Source organism: Nomascus leucogenys, chromosome 8 (genome assembly GCF_006542625.1).
Source record: "Nomascus leucogenys isolate Asia chromosome 8, Asia_NLE_v1, whole genome shotgun sequence".
NCBI classification, from domain to species: domain Eukaryota; kingdom Metazoa; phylum Chordata; class Mammalia; order Primates; family Hylobatidae; genus Nomascus; species Nomascus leucogenys.
In genome coordinates this window covers 70,625,495-70,646,787 of record NC_044388.1, presented here as the reverse complement: position 1 = coordinate 70,646,787, position 21,293 = coordinate 70,625,495, and the positions used below count along the sequence as shown (strand labels likewise).

Sequence of the window (21,293 nt, the reverse complement as noted above, 5' to 3'; positions counted from 1 at the left end):
ATTGATCAATATAACAATTCAGATCAGAGAAGGAGACAGGAACCAAATTTCCCGAAACAGCAAGTACTCTAGTGTTCTGAGATATATCAGTTGAATAGAAGCTGTCGATGCTTAAAAATTTAGCATGAACATTCATTATGTTTTATTGCAGACAGTTCTTGTTCCACAGTTAAATGTTTGGCAGTCCAAGAGAAAAGTAACCACGATGATAAAAGTCCGCAATCCATGTTATTCATGGAATTGTTGAAACAACAATGTATTTTTAGATTGGGAAAGATAAAATCTAGAAGATTATTTCTACTACTAGAAGGAAGGTTCTTTGGATAATTTCCCTACATTTAGCTCCATAAGATAAAACTAGAACCAACTGGAAAAAATTTTAGGGGTAGAAGATTTAAGGCCCATTAAATATTTGTTCTAGTAATTTGAGCTACCCTAAATTAGAATAAACAACTTCATAAGGTCGTAAGTTGCCATTCCTGCGATATCCACACAGAGGAGGCATCATGATGATCATGGGCTTTCTGTATCACACAAAAAAGAAAAATAGAGAAAGAAAATATAGCAGGTAAGAGCAGGGACCTGTGACTTTGGGCAAGTTGCTTAGTTATTCTGTCCTTTAATATTCTCATGTGTAAATGGAAAGAGACCTAGTTCCAACTTGAGACTGTTGTTGGGTTTAAATAAAGTCAGAAAAAGGTTTACTGCTGTGCTTGGCACATAATAAGCACTTAATAAATAGAAGGCATACATACAACTAACAGCATGCTAATAAAAAAAAATCCAGTAACGAACATCACAACTCAACAGCTCTACAATAAAGGAAGCTTTGTGACATGGCTTTTCTCATTTTAATTGGGATTCTAGTTTTCCATTTAGACTGTTTGGCAGGGAATATGGGCATATGGGCATCTCAGTGCATTAGTTAGTCATTCAACCCAACTGATCTTGCTTTTTGGATATAATTGGCCTTAGTATCTTTGGTGGACTGTATTATTGTCCTCTATTATTTACTCCCTCTTCACTATAAAAGAACAAGATGACCCCACCGATGCCATGTGACTTAGAGTGCCTTCCCGAAAATGAGGTATGCTTCCCCATCCCACTGTAAGCCTTGGCTATGTGATTCACTTTGTCCAATAGCATACGCTCGGATATAACATGAGCCACATACAAGCAGAAGTCTGAAGATACATTAGTTTTTTTTTTTTTTTTTCTGGAAGTCCTGTTGCTCTTTCCCTCTACCAGGAGAAATGTAGAAAAATATATATATTATGGAGGTGAAAGGTAGACAGAAAATACACTCACTGGTTGCTTAACCATGGGGATATGTTCTGAGAAATGCTTCATGCAGCAATTCTGTTGTGCGAACATCATAGAGTATACTTACTTAAACCCAGATGGTACAACCTACCACACCTAGTCTCTATGGCATAGGCTATCACTCCTAGGCTACAAACCTGTACAGCCTGTTACTGTTGTGAATACCATAGGCAATTGTAGCACAATGGTAAACACCTATGTATCTAAACATGTAAATGTAGATAAGTTTAAAGTACAATAAAAATATGATATAAAAGGTTGAAATGGTACACCTGTATAGGGCACTTACCATGAATGGAGCTTGCAGGACAGGAATTTGCTCTGGGTGAGTCAGTGAGTGAGTGGTGAGTGAACGTGAAGGCCTAGGACATGACTGCACACTACTGTAGACTTTAGAAACACTGGACACTTAGGCTACACTAAATTTATTTTTAAAATGTTTTTCTTCAACCATAAATTAAGCTTACTGTACTTTACTGAAATCTTTTTACTTTATAAACTTGTTTATTTTTAAAGTTTGACCTTTTTGTAATAACACAGCTGAAAACACAAACACATGTAGAGCTGTACAAAAATAGTTTCTTTATATCCTTATTCCATAAGCTATTTCCTATTTTTATTTTTATTTTACTTTTTAAACTTTTTGGTAAAAACTAAGACACAGCACACATATGCATTAGCCTAGGCTTACACAGGGTCAGGATCGTCAATATCACTGTCTTCTACCTCCACATCTTGTCCCCGTAGGTCTTCAGGGGCGATAACACGTATAGAGCTGTCATCTGTGATTACATTGCCTTCCTCTGGAATACCTCCTGAAGGACCTGCCTGAGGTTGTGTTACAGTTGACACATATATGCAGAAGGAGTACACTCTAAAATAATGATTAAAAGTATAGTATAGTAAATACATAAACCAGAAATATAGTTGTGTATTTTGATCAAGTACTATGTATTATATAATTGTTTGTGCTCTACTCATATGACTGGCGGTGTGGCAAGTTTGTTTACACTGGCATCACCACAGACATGTAATACCTTGGGCCTTGACATTACTATGGCTATGATATGACTAGGTGATAGAAATTTTTCAGCTTTATTATAATCTCATAGGACAGACCCATTGTCATAGATGCAGTCCCATGTTGAGGAAATGTAGTTAGGTAGTGCATGACCATATATTATACCAGCTGTTTCTTCTAGCTGCATCTCAGAATGTGAAGCCTTGTGGCCCTCACTTGCTATGGGTCCAGACCCAGATTTTCACCAGGAGCCAGAGGAACAGGAGCTGCAGGAAGTGGAGAGGTACCAGCCCCTCCCCAGGCCCCCAACCTGAAGCAGGGCCTCGCAGCCCCATGACACTAGGCTTCTGGGGCTGCATCCACAGTGGTGCTTGTTTCTTATACATTGTCAGGGTGCAGGGGCAGGTGTTCAGCTCCGTTGGGACAAGTCCCTTCGCTAGTGACAGATTTCATCACCAGTTGAGAGAGTTTGATGTGCTTAAGTGCATTTATTGTTCTAGGTATTAGATTTTAGGGCTGTGGACAGAGCAGCTCTATGCTGGCAGCTATGACCCAGTTGCCCTTACAAAGAGAAGAGAGCTGAGCACTCGTGATTTAGCGTGAGGCTCTCCAGACTCCCATCTTGCTTGCACATGTGACCTCTGCCATTGGTTGTCTTCCTTGGTACCCTGAAATGACAGAAAAATGCAATCTGATATCAACAAATTTGGAGGTAAATGGAGGCGCCAGGTGCCCTGTCCATAAAGCAGATGTGGTATTTACATAAGGAATTTGTAGAGTCCTGGTGAGTTCCCAGGTTGGCTGAAGGCTTTGATACAGCACCAATGTGATCTAAAGGGTTTTAAAAAGCAGGGTTGTACCAACATTGGAGCAGAAACTGAAGCTGGATCAAAAAGTCCTTATGAGGTTGCACACAGTGGCTCCTGCCTATAATCCCAGCACGTTGGGAACTGGAGGGGGAGGATTGCTTCAGACCAGGAGTTCCAGACCAGCAATGTAGTGGGACCATGAGCACTATAGCAGGACCTTGACGATTTTAAAAATTAGCTGGATTTGGTTGTGCACTCCTTTAGTGCTAGCTACTCAGGAGGCTGAGGCAGGAAGATTGCATGAGCCCAGCAGGTTGATGCTGCAGTGAACTATGATCATGCCCCTACACTCCCATCTGGGCCAGGTAGTAAGATCCTGATTTGGAAAAAAAAAAAAAAAAAAAAAAGTCCTTAAGACAGCTGGGTTGCCCTCTCACTCAGGTAGCTCCAGGGCTCTGGAGACACCTTGAAACTATTCTCTGCAGGGCACTCTGTATGAAGTTCTTTGCCGAAGCGAGAGGATGATGCCTCATCGAAAGGCCAGAGTCACAGCATGGCTTTAAACTGAGAGTGTCAAAAACTCACAGTACATATACAGCGAGGAAACAGAAGGAAAGGAAAAATGGAATCCAGGGCCTGGAGGAGAGCTTTATGCCTGTCGCTGCAGCCTTAGGCATAAAGGGCAGAAGTACTCCAGCAGTGATTGGGAAGCTCAGAAGAACTGACAGCAACGGATTGCCAAATGATGAGGACCTGGAGGAGTTGAAGTTAGGGGAACCAGGTGACCAAACTTCAACAACAAAGTAGAGCAGATTGGCCTGTGATTTCTGGGACAGCATCGGGAGCTTCCTGTACAGAATTTGAGATGGGGCTTAGCTTGTGGAAGTGTCTAATTCAATGCAGCTGGACAAGAATATGTGGAGCTGTCTGAATATCTGTGTATGGATTAGCCACATTGAAATAGGAGGAAGTGATGAGCCTGGAATGTGGGAGGAAAGATCTGCTTGGATAGTTCAAACCTCTTGGAGCAATGTTCCCAGGCTGATCCCTGTAGATCTTCACCCCTTTTAGCTTGGGCCCTCTGTATGCTGCAAATCAGCCCATGTTGCATGTGTAGTTATCACTTTCTGTGATACCTGCAATATATGTCGGGGAGGGAATTGGAAAACTAAATTGAGATGACCTAGGGAGCAGAGCTGCAGCTACCAATCTGCTAGCTTCCCAAATGTAATGAGAACAAAAAATCTATTTTGTTATTGTAAATTAATGGGATTTTATGATTGCTGCTACTGAAGCAAATCTAAAAAAATATAGAAATCTTAACCAGCACACAGAAATTGGTACTAGAAGTAGGGTGATGACTTCACAAAGACATAAAACATGAGCTACTGACCTCAGAGCCAGGTGGTAGGTAATGAGGAAAATATTATTGGAGGATGAGAAGACTGATGATCTATATTATGCAGTAATGTCATATTTGGGTTAAATGTCGTCTGTGATATCATGGAAGTGAGCAAATGTGCCTATTGAACTTGTGGCTTTAGACAAAGAGATTGCAATGTAAGAATTTTGCTAGGGTGCCTGGGCTGTTATTTTTAGCTGTCTTTGATTAGGTATTACAAGGGTAAGAGAAGCTCAGTGGAATTTCGATGAAAGTATGGAGAGGATCCTGGGATGAAAGTATATAGAAGGAATCTAGAAACTAGCAGGATTGCTATCTAGAATTCTAGCAGGATTGGAAGATGCAGTTAATTTTTCATCTATAGAGAAAAAATTAAATGCCTGGGCAACAAAACTTAGACTATATCTCAAGAAAATGACCAATTCTTTTGTATGATCATCACCTCCTTAGTTAAACACTGTGAATGGTTCAAAATTGCCCATAGAAAATATTTTATTGGGGGAAAAATGCTTAGGATAAAGAGAATATTCTTAGTAAAGATAAGACTTCACCATGTTGGCCAGGCTGGTCTGGAACTCCTTAGCTCAAGTGATCTGCTCGCCTCGGCTTCCCAAAGTGCTGGGATTACAGTTGTGAGCCACCACGCCTGGCCTTGGTCGTATTATACAGTATGCCTCAATTAAAAAAGTTTTGGTAATAGACCTATGAATAAAAAATTTTGAGGCTCTGGATAATGACCCCTTCATCTGAAAAGAGAAAATTTTTCTCTGGCAGACAGAGAGAGTATAGGCACATCACCCTGATCCTGTGATAGGTTTGTTCTATGTTTACAGGTAGGTTTTTCCCTTACCCTTTGGTATAGACCGTTCTCCTAAGATGTGGCATTTCCCAATTCTCAGACAAAATTCTGAGGTAGTTACCAGGGTCCATCCACCTTAGCCAACTCGAAACTCCAATATTTATCCCCCTAACAGTCACAACTACTCAAATCTTTGCTGATTTTAGCATGTTTTATTTTATTTTGTACATGTGCAACATAGATATAGCAACATTTGACCTCATTTTATTACAGTTTTTTCCTCTCTAGATATTGGCCTTCATGTCCTAGCAGCTTTGGCAACCCCAAGTTACAACCTCTGTCTTGTTAAGTCAATGATACTATTGTCTTCTGCTCAGATACTATTCCCCCAATGCCATGATCTGAAAAATGCCCTTGAGGAAAACATCTTAATGTGCTACCCTTCCATCGGTGATTGTGGCACCTTACATCCTTCCTGCATTAGTTATACTCCAATGGCTTTGACCTTCTTTTTTAAAAATTTGTCTAGCTTTTTGTTGTGCTTGGCAAAAGTGTTAATGTGATACAAGGTACTCATTTTTTGGCTGAAACGAGAAATCCTCTCTGAATACTTTTAAGATGTTCTCTTTGTCCTTTGTTTTGAGTATTGTATTATTGTATGCCTTATTTTGGTTTTCTGTTTTTTCTACATTGGGTTGGTAAGACTTTTTGAATTTGTAGTTAGATGTGTTTCATCAGTTTTTGTTAATTCTTAAACATCTTTTCTAACATTGTTTTTGTACCATTTCCTTTCTCCGCTTCTAAGATTTTACTTATATATATATATTAGACCAATTCACTGTTTTTCATATATTTCCTCTTTTACAAATTTGTATCATTTTCCAGTCTTAGTATTTTTTTTTTTTTTTACTTTCAGAGAAAAGGAGTAGAAACAGACCTAGAATCCCAGTCCTCTGTTAAGGTATGTCTAATTGGCTATTAAACTCATATATTCTGATCTTGATTTCAGTTTTTTAATATTTTTCAGTTGTTTGCTATTATCCTTCATTTTAGCACATAATTTCTTAAACATGTTAATCAGTCCACATCTGATAAATGCAATATCTGGATGACTTGTGGGATTACTTTTATTATTTTTTGTTATTTCTCCTCATTTTTGTTCAATTTATTTAGTTCTCTGGTATACCTAATTATTTATTACATGCAATGCATTGTAATAATAAAAAAAATAACTGGAGAGATAATTTGAGGCTCCAGATGATATTTTCTGAGATTTGGGTTTAATTTTGCTTCAGATATTCAATTAAGTGTTTGATTGGGTATTTTGCTGTTTGAATCTGGGTTGGAGTTGTTATAGATGTTCTTCTATTTTCTTTTCACTTCTCTTTCTATTGTGCAACTTTTTTGAGGCTTCAGACAAAAACCTGGGGTCTTTCCAGGTCCCTTTATATTGGAGGTCCCAGAAATTTAATTTTAATCTCCTCAGCCCTGTAAGTCTGCTAGAGTTCTGCATAGCTTGTCAGCCTCTCAGCTGCTATTTGCAAATGATCATGACCATGTCGAAACAAAAGGGGAGTTATGATGTGTTACTGATCGTGTTATAGATTCCTAAAGTAGGCAAGAGTATAAAATTTTAGCTGCGAATCAGATAACATTTGTTACTATTTACCTAAATAATTTCAGTTTACATCTGTGTTTCTGGAGTAATAATTAACAATTGCTTACTTTTACTCTCAAAAGTATCCCAGTTTAAAATATAAATTCACCCTGGCCATAAATACTATTTAAGCTGTACAGAAAAATGGATGAGGACATACAGGAATGAAGACATGTTAGAAAGAAAAAAGACCTATCAAAGACACATAGGAATGAAGCCATATGCTGTGCTCATATCCTGCAAGAAGTACAGCAGTAATGGAGATTAATATAAGAGCAATGAGTAGAATTAGGTCTGAAGACATAGCAAGGGATTGGAATGTGATATGATTTGGCTGTGTCCCCACCCCAATCTCATCTTGAATTGTAATCTGAATTGTAATCCCCACATGTCAGGGGAGGGACCTGGTGGGAGGTGATTGGATCATGGGGGCTGTTTCCCCCATGCTTTTCTTGTTATAGTGAGTGAGTTCTCATGAGATCTGATGGTTTTATAAGTGATAGTTCCCCCACACACCCCCTCTCTCTCACCTGCTGCCATGTAAGCCATGCCTGCTGCCCCTTCCACCAAGATTGTAAGTTTCCTGAGGCCTCCCCAGCCAAGCAAAACTGTGAGTCAATTAAATCTCTTTTCTTTATAAATTACTCAATCTCAGGCAGTTCTTCATAGCAGTGTGAAAACAGACTAATACAGAGCATGAGAGACATTGAAGTAGGTTGTATTTCTGGAGGTAACCGAAAGTCATTGACAGGCAAAGGTATCACCACAGTATATTTTGGAGGTAATTATAATAACTCATATGAGAGATGATGTTGAAATGAACAAAAGCATGGGGAATAAAAGATGAGAGAACAGATAAAGGATCATATAGGAAGTAAAATCAAATCACATCTAGTGACTGACTGAGGTATAGAGAAAGGATAACTTGGATGACATATACAGAGACAAGGATGACTCTACCCAGTCTGGCTTGAGAGATTATATGAATGAGAAGAGCCTAAGGGAAATCAGTTGGGGAGCCATTACAAAACAAAAACAATCCTGTCCTTATTTCTGCAACAGGAGCAAACTGGCATGAATGTTTCAGAGCATCTATTATGGAGAAGTGAATACCCTCAACTTAGGGACATAGTTCTTTTTCTGGAAGGACACTGTATTCACTTGGGCTGCCATCATAAAATACCACAGACTGGGTGTCTTACACAACAATTTATATTTCAAAGTTCTGGAAGTAGGCAAGTCCAAGATCAATGTATAGCTGTCTGCTAGGTTCCTGGTTAGGGCTCTCTGCCTTCTTGCTGTGTCCTCCCATAGTGGTGGTGGGAGGGGGATGATCTCTTTTCTTCTCCTTATAAGGTCACAGTCCTATTGGATTAGGGCCTCACCCTTAAGAACTCATTTGAGTTTAATTATCGCCTGAAGGCCCTATCTCCAGATACAATCACATTGGGGGTTAAGGCTTCAATGTATGAATTTGGGGGTTGAGGGAGGATACAGTTCAGTCCACAGCAGACACACTGCAATCTTTTATTTTATGATCCTTTCCAAGTTGTTTCACGTTTGTGTTTGGTTAAGCCAGTGAGGAGCGCTGATAATCCAGAAGATCCAGAAGAGAGAAATCCAACAAACTCTTTTTATTGCCTTCTGAAAAGGCAGCTGAAAAACACAGATGTTCATGCTTTAGTGGCTAAGAAGGTGAAAACAAAAAAAAAAACACAGCAAGAAAGAAAATTAAAAACCTAAGTCAATATAATCACACTAACAGCGGGGAATGGCATCATCTTCCGACGCCTGCTGTTACTGATGGAACACTTGCCTGTCAGAGGCGATATCTGAGCAATTGTCCTAGGCATTGGCCTATGAGTGGGCATTAGAACTGGCTGTGGCAACGTACCTGCCTAACGACAGACCCACTGTGCAGAAAGGCCCCTGGATGCCTCACTGTTTCTCTTATTCATTTCATTCTACCCTATGAGATATTCATTTTTAAAATGCTTTTATCAAAGTATACTTTAAATATAAAATCTGCATGTTTTAATTATAGAATTCAATACATTTAATTTATTTACAGAACTGTACAATCGTCATCAATCAAATTATAGAACATTTCAATCACACTAAGTAGAAACCTTGTGCCATGTACAGCCATTCCTCACTCCCTCTCCTCACTCCCTCTCCCAGCCCAAGTTAACCACTCATCTACTTTATGTGTCTAAAGATACTCACTTTTTTTTTTTTTTTTTTTGAGATGGAGTCTCACTCTGTCGCCCAGGCTGGAGCGCAGTGGTGCAATCTCGGCTCACTGCAAGCTCCGCCTCCCGGGTTCACGCCATTCTCCTGCCTCAGCCTCCTGAGTAGCTGGGACTACAGGCACCCGCCACTGCGCCCGGCTAATTTTTTTTTTTTTTGTATTTTTAGTAGAGACGGGGTTTCACCGTGTTCGCCAGGATGGTCTCCATCTCCTGACCTCATGATCCGCCCGCCTCAGCCTCCCAAAGTGCTGGGATTACAGGCTTGAGCCACCGCGCCCGGCCTAAAGATACTCACTTTCAAGATGACATTGAAAATGCAGAGCTTTCTCACATTTCATTTTTCTTCCCTAGGTATTTAGCCTTAAAATACCGAAATAAATGAATGATGGATTTGATTCCAGCCCCAGGGCCTTGAACACTGGAGTCTGGTTTTTTACCAGTAGAGATCCTTCATGTGGATGGTGGCAAAGAAACCAATGGGCTGAGCCATTGCTTTCCATTTTTATTCTAAGACTCAGATGTAACGCTGCTGCCCAGACTGAGGAGGTGGACACCCTACAGGGCCCCGAATTGCAAAGCCAATCTGGCAGTTCTGTTTATAAAGACAAATGAGATACCAGTTTGTTAGACCCCTGTTTCAGTTCACCAAAATAAAAATCAGTGCACAGGAGGGGAGGGAGGGAAGCCTGCCTAGGGGCTCTGCCTCTGCACATGCATGCTCTTCCCTCCATTGTGTAAAATATGCCACATCTTCTAGTTTCACAACCATGAAACCATGTGTGTCTGTAAGTTCTTGACATTTCAGCTCATCTGGTTGACCATATTTCAGTACCTGGTTAACAGAGATTTTGGAAGGCGTTGGATCTTCTAAGCATTATCTAGTTTTTGATATTGTTATCACCAAATAAATACTTATTGAACACTACACATTAGATATCAGGGGATGAGAGAAGTAGCAGGCACAGGTCTCCACCATCCAAAGTCTAACAAACTAAGAAAAGATGATTTCATCAGCAAAGTTCGATAAGGGCATTTGAAAAGGGAGTAGAGTGAGAAAGTATACCAGTCTTGAGAGAGGAGCATGCATATTTCAAAAAAGAATAGTCAATGTTAAAATTGCCATGATTGGTTTTTAATAATAATATTTAGTACATTTTGAAATTCTAAGAAATATTGAAAATGATGAGATTTTCATATTTATCAAACACGGACACAAGTTTTTCAAATTTATCGCTAAATTTGTACTCATTAAATAAAGAACAGCACAAAATTAGTCTTTTGAAAGAGTTACAAGCAGTAATGCTATGAGAGCCCAGAAGAGAGATTACTTCAGATAAACCAAGAGGGCTTCATGGAGGATGTGATGTCTGAGATAGACAATTGAAGTTTGTTTGAGTCAGATAGGCAGATAGAGAGCAGATGTGGAAGCATAGGGCCTGTTTAAGTAGCAGAAGGTGTACAGAATAGCTTAAATAAGATCATTCATATGGATAAAGCTGCTCACCCCTTTATCAGGCAGAATGACAAATGGCTGGGTAAGGTGATAGAGGACTCAGGTAAAGTTCATAGCAACTCTGAAACAGCACCAACAATGAAAAATGGTCAAGGCTTGGTGATTCTGCTGAAAGGAAATGGAATATGGAAGATCAAGGGGGAAAGAAGAGACAGGTTTTAATACCACCAAGGTTTCCAGAGTCCATGAATAAGAGAAGTGCATACCATTAGCAGAAATAAGGACATAGGATGAAGAGCCGGTTTGGAAGATAATGTGATTGAAGACATTGTAGTGCCAAAGTTGGCACAAGAGGCACACTGACCGCAAACCACAGGGCCCTTGATTCCTTCTGCAGTGTTATTAAGAGAGGCTGTCCCGATACTGTGACAGGCCAGCCTCTCCCACACTCCACAAGCCTGGGTGTGAATCCAATTTTTCCACAAGCCTGCGCATTAAGGTTTGTCAGGATCACTCCCAGCCTCCATTCTCTTTCCCCAGAACAGGAGCTGCTGATGTGAAAGTCGATTGAAACTAGTTCAGATTCACAAACCTCAAGTCCACTTAAATGCTTCTTCTATTATATATATTCCTTAATGGATTATACATCCTTGTCACAAAATTATAATTAAGACAAAAAGCAGTTCTCTAGTGGAAAGAACACAAGATTTAGTTTAACCAGAATGGGCTTGGAATACCAGTCTCTCCACTAACTAGCTTTCATCTCTTTGACCTTAACTCTTCTCACCTGAAAAATAGATCTAGTAACTTTTATGTTGTGAGGATTAAACTTTTTAAAAACATACTTCAAATATCTGGACTGGTTCCAAAGTATAGCATTTATCCCCCCACCCCCTCTTTCTAGATTAAAGCTTGAGTCTGATACTGAAAGATGAAAACATCAGTCTAATAGTGGGTGAAGAAATTTAGTGGCAAAAGCCACTGGGATGGAATGTGGAAACATGGGATAGAAGGTTCCTAAATGTTTATGGAGTCAACTGTATTTGTTACTGATTTGGGCACTTGGTTATATGCTATTTTATTTTCCATGTGTAAGTTTCATCATGCCCAAAAAGATTGAAAACTCTTCAAGGGCAGATACCACGAATCATTTGGGTTGTTTGGCTCTCAACACACTGCGTGTGTAACATCATAGTCTAAAACATGTTGTATTCATTTGCCAGGGCTGCCATAACAAAGTACCACAGGCTGGGTGGCTTAAACCAGTGGCCCCTAACCGTTTTGGCACCAGGGACCAGTTTCGTGGAAGACAATTTTTCCACAGACCACGGGGGTGGTGGAGGGGATGGTTTGGGGATAAAACTGTTCAATCTCAGATTATCAGGCATTAGTTAGATTCTCGTAAGGAGTGTGCAACCTAGATCCCTCGCATGCTCAGTTCACAATAGGGTTTGTGCTTCTAGGAGAATCTAGTGCCACTGCTGATCTGACGGGAGGTGGAGCTCAGACAGTAATGCTCGTTCGCCCACCACTCACCTCCTGCTGTGCAGCCCAGTCCTTAACATGCCACCGACTGGTACAGGTCCACAGCCTGGGGGTTGAGGACTGACTACTGGCTTAAACAACAGAAATTTATTTTCCCGCATTTCTGATGGCTAGAAGTCCAAATTCAAGGTGTGGCAGGTGTGTTTCTTCTGAGGCCTCTCTCCTTAGCTTGTAGATGGCCATCTTCTCCCTGTCTTCTGTGTATTTCTGTATCCAAATTTCATCTTCTTATAAGGATATCAGTCAGTTGGATTAGGATCCACCCAAATGACCTCGTTCTAACTTAGTTATCTCTTGAAGACCCCAGATCCAAATATGGTCACATTCTGAGGCCCCGGGGGTGAGGACTTCAACATATGAATTTTGGGAGACACAATTCAGCCCATTGCATGTGTTTACCATAGAATAGCTTTTTCTGGTTTGCAAAAAGCTGATATATACACCATCATTTATCATTCAAAACAACCCGGAAATGCAATTGGGATAATCATCATTTCCATTTAACAGATGAGAAAACTGAAGCTCATGGACTAGACAGTTAAACGAGGACTCAAACTCAGGACTTTTGACTCTAAATATAGTACTCATGTCACCTCATCACATCACCTGTCTGAAATGAGAGGCTGACAGTAATTAGAAGCCTAAAAGAACACACCTATGACTTGTTAACGATGTATTCTGTACTACAGAGTGAATGGAAGTCAGGCTACCTTTACCTCTCATAAAGCAAATGGCAACACAGCAGACATATCATCAAATGGCTTTGCTTTTGACTAGAATTTGTGCATTCAGTATGAAACCTAATTATTTTATGCTGATCAGAAGCCTTGATTGGCAGAATTATACTCTTTGATATGAAAATAACATCCTATTAGTGAATTTGGTTTACTAAACCAAAAATTTTAATAAAATGCATGGGAGAAGGAAAATAATGAAAAAGGGTCCTTGATGATAAAACTCCAGCAGGCAGGAAACCAGTGGCTCCAAGATCCTTTTCATCTCTAAGCCTCAGTGGCTCTTACATCTTTCCACCACTTCGGCACATAGCTCAATGCCACATACATAGGAGCTGTTCAGTATGTTTTGGATTTAATTGAAGCTGATTAAGCTTCACCACTCAGACACTACACATTATGGAGCACTCCTTAAAATACCATCAAAACTACCTATCTCCAGCCTCTTAACTCTAGAGGTCTCATAGCACTTTGCTCACAAATCCTTAAAACAGGAATGTGAAGTAGGAAGATGAAATGTAATATACTGTCCTCTTGATGGGTACTCATTACCAAATAAGGATATATTTTCACCCTCACTTGTTCTCACTTTCTCTTTGTCTGTCAAAACTTTAAACCTAAAGAACAATTCAATTTTATGGAGAGAGGTCAAGTGTTCTTATTCTCCCCAGTCCCGCATTTTAAAGCTATCACTTCAAATGCCTGAGTAATTTCTATTAAACCGATGTCTTTAAATAAAAAGCACCATATAATAAAATGCGACTCCTCTGGGACTACAGATTCAGTTAAGGATTTTCTGTAAATTGATGTGGGTACTTTCTAACATGTCCCTAAAGCAACAAAACCATAGTGGTTGCTGGGTAGAGTTTTGTATCCGAAATATAGACTGAATTAAACAGTTCTGGCTGACTCTTTCAGGAGCAAGATGAAATCGAAGTGGTGGAAAGATTCCTAAAATCAAGAGTGAGTTCCTTGAAGGCTGGATCAGGTCACAGTTGTATATGAGCTTAGAATATGTAATGAATAAACACACAAGCCTGGCTGAGGTCAAAAAAACAAAAAAAAACAGCGGGCATGTTCAGGTTTAAGAAAAATGCTAAGTCAGGAATGTTTATTTGCCAAAGAGCACCCAACTCTTCCCTGCATTTGGGTTCTAGTGACCTTAAGTTATCCCCCCAGTAACCCAAATTCCCTAGTGAATTTAAGTTATCCCCCAGTAACCCAAATTCCCTAGTGACTTTAAGTTATCCCCCAGTAACCTGAATTCTCTAGATTTTCAGCATTCAGATCTTTATCTTTTCTTAGACCCCAAACTTGCCGAATGTATGCATCTGATTCAAACTAACACTGAACTACGTCTTGAAAATCAACCCACTTCTTTGTTATGAATTTTTTAAGTGAGATATAAAGAAGGCAATTGGCCGGGCATGGTGGCTCAGGCCTGTAATCCCAGCACTTTGGGAGGCTGAGGCGGGCAGATCACAAGGTCAGGAGATAAAGACCATCCTGGCCAACATGGTGAAACCCCGTCTCTACTAAAAATACAAAAATTAGCCGGGCAGTGGCGGCAGGCACCTGTAGTCCCAGCTGTTCGGGAGGCTGAGGCAGGTGAACTGCTTGAACCTGGGAGGCGGAGGTTGCAGTGAGCCAATACTGCGCCACTGTACTCCAGCCTGGCGACAGAGCAAGACTCTGTCCCAAAAAAAAAAAAAAAAAAGCGATTACTAAATACGGAAATATAAAGACTTCATTAGTGACAGGGTCAGAACTTCAAGGGGACTTCTACTTCTTAGTTAACGGATATCCATTTCCCTCTGCCATTCCACTGTGGCCCACCAATCAGCTCATACTAAACTCATACAACAAAGGCCACATATTTACAATTTATTATGGACCTTAAAAATGACTAAGTACTTTCGCCAAAGAATTGGGTCTAATTTCAACAGATAACTGTAATAGTCTAGGTAGACAACAAATGAGATTTTCAATCCCTCTCCAGTCACGATGTTGGCTCATAATTCTACCTATGTGTTGCTTCCCTGCTGCCATCAGGAAAGCCAAGGGGCTGGTAGCGTGAATAAGGTGGTGTTTCAGTGACCTGTAACTCTTAACTCCACCATTGTCATTTAAACCATACTTTTATTTATGGCAGGATAATATTGTGAAATATTAGCTTGTACTCCTTGATCCTTGATTCAGCTAAAGCATTTTTTATTCATTGCTTTAAAGAAGGCATACCCCAGCAGAAGGCTAAAAGAAAAAGATAAATGGAGTCAATTCTTGTTTTAAAAAGCGTAGTTCTCAAGAAGGAATGGAAAAAAGTAATAGGCAATAGTCTTGAGAGTATACTCAATAAGGAAAGCCAGGCCATTTTACTCCCAAACCAGACAGTTTCACTACACAGAGAAGCAGAGGGTGGAGGGGAAACAGACTTCTGAGAATTGGCTGGGTAGATTTGGGCATTTGGGATACCTAAAATGAAAGAGGAATGTATTTTTCTACATTTAAACCTAATCCTGCTTTTAAGCCTCTGATCCCTGGATCATAACTTCTATTTAGGGATTGTTCCCTTTTCCCTTTTGCATCTGTAGAGGAAAATAAATTATCTTCCCCTCACTCATCACTAGGTTCATGTCTGAGGCCCATAAAACAAAGGACAGAATCAACAAGAGAAAAGCAGAGAAACTTATTCAAGTTTTACATGGCACAGGAGACTTTATAAGGAAATGAAGACCCAAAGAAACCGTGAAACCTGTATTTTTTATGCTAGGCTTGATGAAGAAATTGATAGTTGTGGGGAAACAGCATTGAACAAAGGGGCATGATCTAATGAAAACAAACTGGGGGGAACTTAGCAAGACCTGTTTGTTCAGATTCTTCTCTGTGTCCCTGTGTCTTCAGATATAAGGATGTGCCTTTTCTCTTGGTCTAGAAATGGCACCTCCCCAGTGAGGGTCTTACGACCTGCTTCAGGGAAAGGTCAGAAAATCCTTCCTAGGCTTTATGACCTGTGTCACATGAGAAGGGTGAGGGGAAAGGTAGAATGACCTTTCTGGAACCTCCCTTGCAAAGATTATGACAGAGAAATCTAACATGACTAACTCCATCTTGCTTCTAACATCACAGGCTGGCTGTCTTTGCTCATTTCTGGGTGTAGGCCAAGCTAATTATGGGAGGAATTTAGTTTATAGCTTAACTTTGAAGCAAGGATGATAATAGCACCTCCCTAAAACTGATCCCCTCCTTGCTTGAGGGCGGTTACCAAACCGCCTTTACAAGACTAATGAAAGGCCACAAGATTAGGATTATGGAAGAGGCCTGAGTTCTGATAAAATGCAGGTTTAGTTTCTAGAAGTCATGGGGCCAAGAGGTCATATAATTTATAACTTTCCCAATTGCTCCTACAGATAATATCACCTATTTTAGAACCTAAGATTGGTCTTTTGAGATGTTTTTCAGACTGACCCAACCCAGACTCGTGACTCATGACTCAACGGGTCCCGTGGCCTCCCACCCAGAGGTGACTCAGCACACAAGGACCATTTTCCATACCCCTATGATTGTATCCCCAACCAATCAGCAGAACTTACCCCCTAATCCACTGTTCACCAAACTATCCATGAAAAACCCTGACCTCTGAGCCTTCAGGGAGACTAATTTGTAATAACTGTAATTCTTCCATGTGGCCAGCCTCCTGTTAAACTCTTTCTTAACTGCAATACCATGGTCTTAGTGAACTGGTTTTGTCTGTGCAGAGGGCAGGAAGAACCCATTGGGCAATTACATTCCTGCTTCTGTTTTCTCAAATTCCTTCAGCTTAAAAAATGATGGGGTAGCATATCCTGAATGTCCTAACACCTAAGTTTTAGGGGATGATATAGAGCTAAGGTATCAAGGATGTGGGGCCATGCAGGAGTTTGGTCTTCAGTGCACCAATGTAGCCACACTAGCATCTTTCTACGCTGGCATGCATCCACACTAGCTGAGACTGGGATGCCTTCTTTTACATTCAGTCCTCTGTGCATTCTTTTCTACTATATGGCCTTTTAAGTTATGACTCATTCTCAAGTATTTTCAGGCCACTTTTGATCATGGGGAGAACCATCCATTTATTCTTCATTTTGTGGATCCATGGAATACTCTGGGGGACTCTCTGAGACTCCATTTACCTACTGTATCACATCTGTGACACTGTAATAGAAGAAGACATATATATTTGGTCTTTGTTCCCAGTTCCTGGCACAAGAGCTTCTAAAACCCTTGCAACTGTCTGAGTAATAGGAGTAAGAGAAATATCTTTTGATATTCATAATAAGCCCTTTTCAATCAATCACATCTGAGTTTGCTAATGGGGTGACTCTCGGTGGGCCCTGTATTGTTTCAAGATAAAGGCTGGTTGCAGAGGAACCAACCCTGTGATCGGAGGGTTGGAACTTAGCCTCACCTTCCCACCCCTTCTCCTCCAGAGAGGGAAGAGAGGCTGGAGATTGAGTCAACCACCAATGGCCAGTGATTTAATCAGTCATACCTATTTAATGGGGCCTCCATAAAACCCCCAAATGATGGGGTTCCAAGAGCTTCTGGGTTGTTGAACACATCCAGGTGTGGAGAGGATGGCATGTCCTAAGAAGGCATGGAAACTCTGAGCCTTCAGAGGCACAAAAGCAACATTAGGTTTAAACATGGAAAAAGAAGTTACATGTCTGGCTCACCTGAGTTGATGTATTGAAGAGTCATACTTTTTAGATATTTCATACTTGTTAAAAAAAATTACTTCTGTTTTTCACATTTGCCTTGTGTAAAACTATTATAGTCATCATGTTATACTTGAAGTTAAAACCCTCAGGCTATATAATTATAAAGTTAACAAGTATTAAATGGAAACAAGTAAAACCAATTCATACTGTTTTATTCACTAAAACAGTCTTGTGATAACAAAATATAGGGTTTTGGAGGTTTTTTGCGGGGGGAGTCAAACTGTTTTTTACATTCGTAACATTCCTTTGGTATAAATATATCTGAGGCCCCATTTTTTCTCGGTCTATAGAGACCATTCCTTGTCTGTCTTTATTAAGTTACAGCTTGTCATGGCATGCTTTTTTCTTGTTAAAATATATATTTTTGTTCTAAAGTTGTTGAGGATATTAGGATATTTATGCTTTAAAATACTAGGGTGTACTTGAAATGACATAAAATACCTGGATTCAAGCTCCAAGCTTCAACAATTAGGTAATTTTATTAGTATTAGGCAAAAATGAACAACTCTTATGTCTACCTTGGGTCAGCTCTATGTTAAAACAAAAATGCTACCATATTAGCTTGGATATATAGCCCTCCCCAAAAGGATGGCAATTAGGATAATGTACTAAGTATATTAAAGCAACCCACCTGCCATGAACAAACACAAAAGGTCCAGCATATGAACCCTGTCAAAGTGTTATAGGGTTACACAATTAGAAAATGCCACTATCCTTTTTCTACATTCAACAAGGCCATAAACATATAGATGATTCTATTGCTATTGCTACAAATGGCAAATGTCATCAATAAACAAGCAATAAAAAGCAAAGGACTGCCTAACTAGATGGAGAAATTAGAGCCAACACCCATGTAAGAGTAATGAAGGAAGAGGAAGCTGATTCTTGGGTTTTGTGTTTAATATGTTTTAACTTTATTTTTACACTTTAATCAGCTGAGGTTTTAAAAACCTGTTACTTGAGACTTTAAAAGCCCAATATGAAAGTATTGCCAAAACAGTTGAAAAAGAAGGTAAAAGCTGACCAGGAGTCATTTTTCTCTTTTTTTTTTTTTTTTTTTTTTTTTGAGACGGAGTCTCGCTCTGTTGCCCAGGCTGGAGTGCAGTGGCGCGATCTCGGCTCACTGCAAGCTCCGCCTCCCGGGTTCACGCCATTCTCCTGCCTCAGCCTCTCTGAGTAGCTGGGACTACAGGCCCCTGCCACCACGCCTGGCTAATTTTTTGTATTTTTAGTAGAGACGGGGTTTCACCGTGGTCTTGATCTCCTGACCTCGTGATCCGCCCACCTCGGCCTCCCAAAGTGCTGGGATTACAAGCGTGAGCCACCGCATCCAGCCCGTTTTTCTCATTTCTAAAAGAAATAATTAGATGATTGAATCTTGGAGATCTTTTTCTAGATTTTTTTTTTTTTTTTTTTGAGACGGAGTCTTGCTCTGTCACCCAGACTGGAATGCAGTGGTGGCACGATCTCAGCTCACTGCAACCTCCACCTCCTTGGTTCAAGCTATTCTCCTGCCTCAGCCTCCTGAGTAGCTAGGATTACAGGTGTGCACCACCACACCCAGCTAATTTTTGTATTTTTTTAGTAGAGATGAGGTTTCACTGCATTGGCCAAGCTGGTCTTGAACTCCTGACCTCAGGTGATCCTCCCGCTTCAGCCTCCCAAAATGCTGGGATCACAGGCATGAGTCACCAGTCACAAAATATCTCAAATTTTGTGATTATTACATCCCTTGCCTACTGTTACCATCCCATATCTTTCTTCCATCACGCTCCATGGTAAAGAAGAGTTTCTGACCCAAATATGGATAAAATACACTGTGGAAGACTCTTCTTTTTCTACCTAAGAAGCTGAGTGGATGCTGAAATACACACAGTACATAAAAGAGATGCTCTTTTCAATCATGGTGTGTGGCATAACGAGTAACTTCAAAGCCAGTTCTTCTTAATTTAGGAAAATAACTCTGAAGACTTCTAAGGTAGAACAGGATTTTAACTATCTGAGGAGGCATGAGTTTAGCAGAAGACAGAAGGAAATTCCAGGGCATTAAATTGTGCATTCAGCAGCATAAGAAACAGAATCAGAGGGCCCCGACAGACAGAATACACAGTGGCATTCAAAAACAGGTCACGAGGATCAACTAGTCTGCAACTATCATCGTAAAGATGAGAAAACAAAACAAATCCAAGAAGTTTATTGCTGACACCAGAAACACACATTCCTCTAAGAGCAGCAAACTTTCTGTAAGGGGTAAGTCGGTAAATATCTTTTTTTTTTTTCTTTTTCTGGAGAACGGGGTCTCACTATGTTGCCCAGGCAGGTCTCGAACTTCTGGGCTCAAGCTATCCTCCCACCTCTTGCCTCCCTGAGAGCTGGGATTACAGGCGTGAGCCACCACGCCTGGCTGTAAGTCAGTAAATATCTCAGATATGGTGAGCCTAGTGATCTCTGTCACAACTATTCAACTCTACCATTGTAACCCCAAAGCAACCATAAACAACAGGTAATGAATGGGTGTTGCTGTGTTTCTATAAGATTATTTGCAAAATCAGTCTGAGGACGGGATTCCGCCCACTGGCCATACTACACCAACCCCTGAACTACAGAATATTATTCTATATCCCTGTTCAGTGTTTCACTCATCACAAATTAGGGAAAGCAAACTATTCTCCCAGTATAAGTAAAGTGGCTTTTAGTGCTTCTCCAGAATGGCTTGAGATAGCCCTTTAAAAAAGTAGGTATATATTTTCAGACAGTCATCTTTGCCACTTACATGCAGAGACTGCCTGGGAACAAAGATAATGTAAATAAAACATGAACCAGTCCCAAGATTTGCCCATTTCTGACTGCTGAGCCATACCACAGACTTCTCAGTTATGTGCTTCATGTACTTTTAGTCAGGTCTCTGTCACTTATAACCAAGAATCCTAAACAATCAGCTAATCGAATTTCCACTTACCTGAGAACTACCACTTAGATTATTTTACCAGTTAAATTATTTACCATAATTTCTATGTTTTATTTTGACTATCTTTAATGCCAATCCTTCACAAATTTGTTACATACTTCTCTGTGGGCTTAAGCAGAGATTAACATTTTAAAGTCATTTAAACAATAATCAGCATTGTAAATATGTAATAGAATGATACTTTACATTTGTATAGAACCTTGAAGTGTAAAATATTCTTTTTTTTTTCTTTTTGAGACAGAGTCTCACTCTGTTTCCCAGGCTGGAGTGCAGTAGTGTGATCATGGCTCACTGTAGCCTCGACCTCCCAGGCTCAGGTGATCCTCCTGTCTCAGCTTCCTGAGTAGCTGGGACCACAGGCATGGCATATGCCACCACGCCTAGCTAATTTTTTTTTTCTTTTGTAGTGACAAGGTCTGTGTTGCCCAGCCTGGTCTTGAATTCCTGGGCTCAAGCAATCCGCCCACCCTGGCCTCCCAAAGTGTTGAGATTACATGCATAAGCCACTGCCCAAAAATGTAATCAGCCCTAAAATAGTCTTTAATTATAAAATTATTTCTTACTACTACAGCG

The 21,293-nt window shown here is 40.2% G+C and overlaps 1 long non-coding RNA gene across 1 annotated transcript in view; it reads right to left on the bottom strand.

Moving 5' to 3' along the window:
- Positions 1 to 2,029: 2,029 nt before the first annotated feature.
- LOC100595963 overlaps positions 2,030 to 21,293 on the bottom strand; it is a 325,347-nt gene continuing 306,083 nt past the window's right edge. The window contains exon 7 of the long non-coding RNA XR_001116227.2: positions 2,030 to 3,012. This is a non-coding gene — a long non-coding RNA (uncharacterized LOC100595963). The remainder of the gene's footprint in view (positions 3,013 to 21,293) is intronic.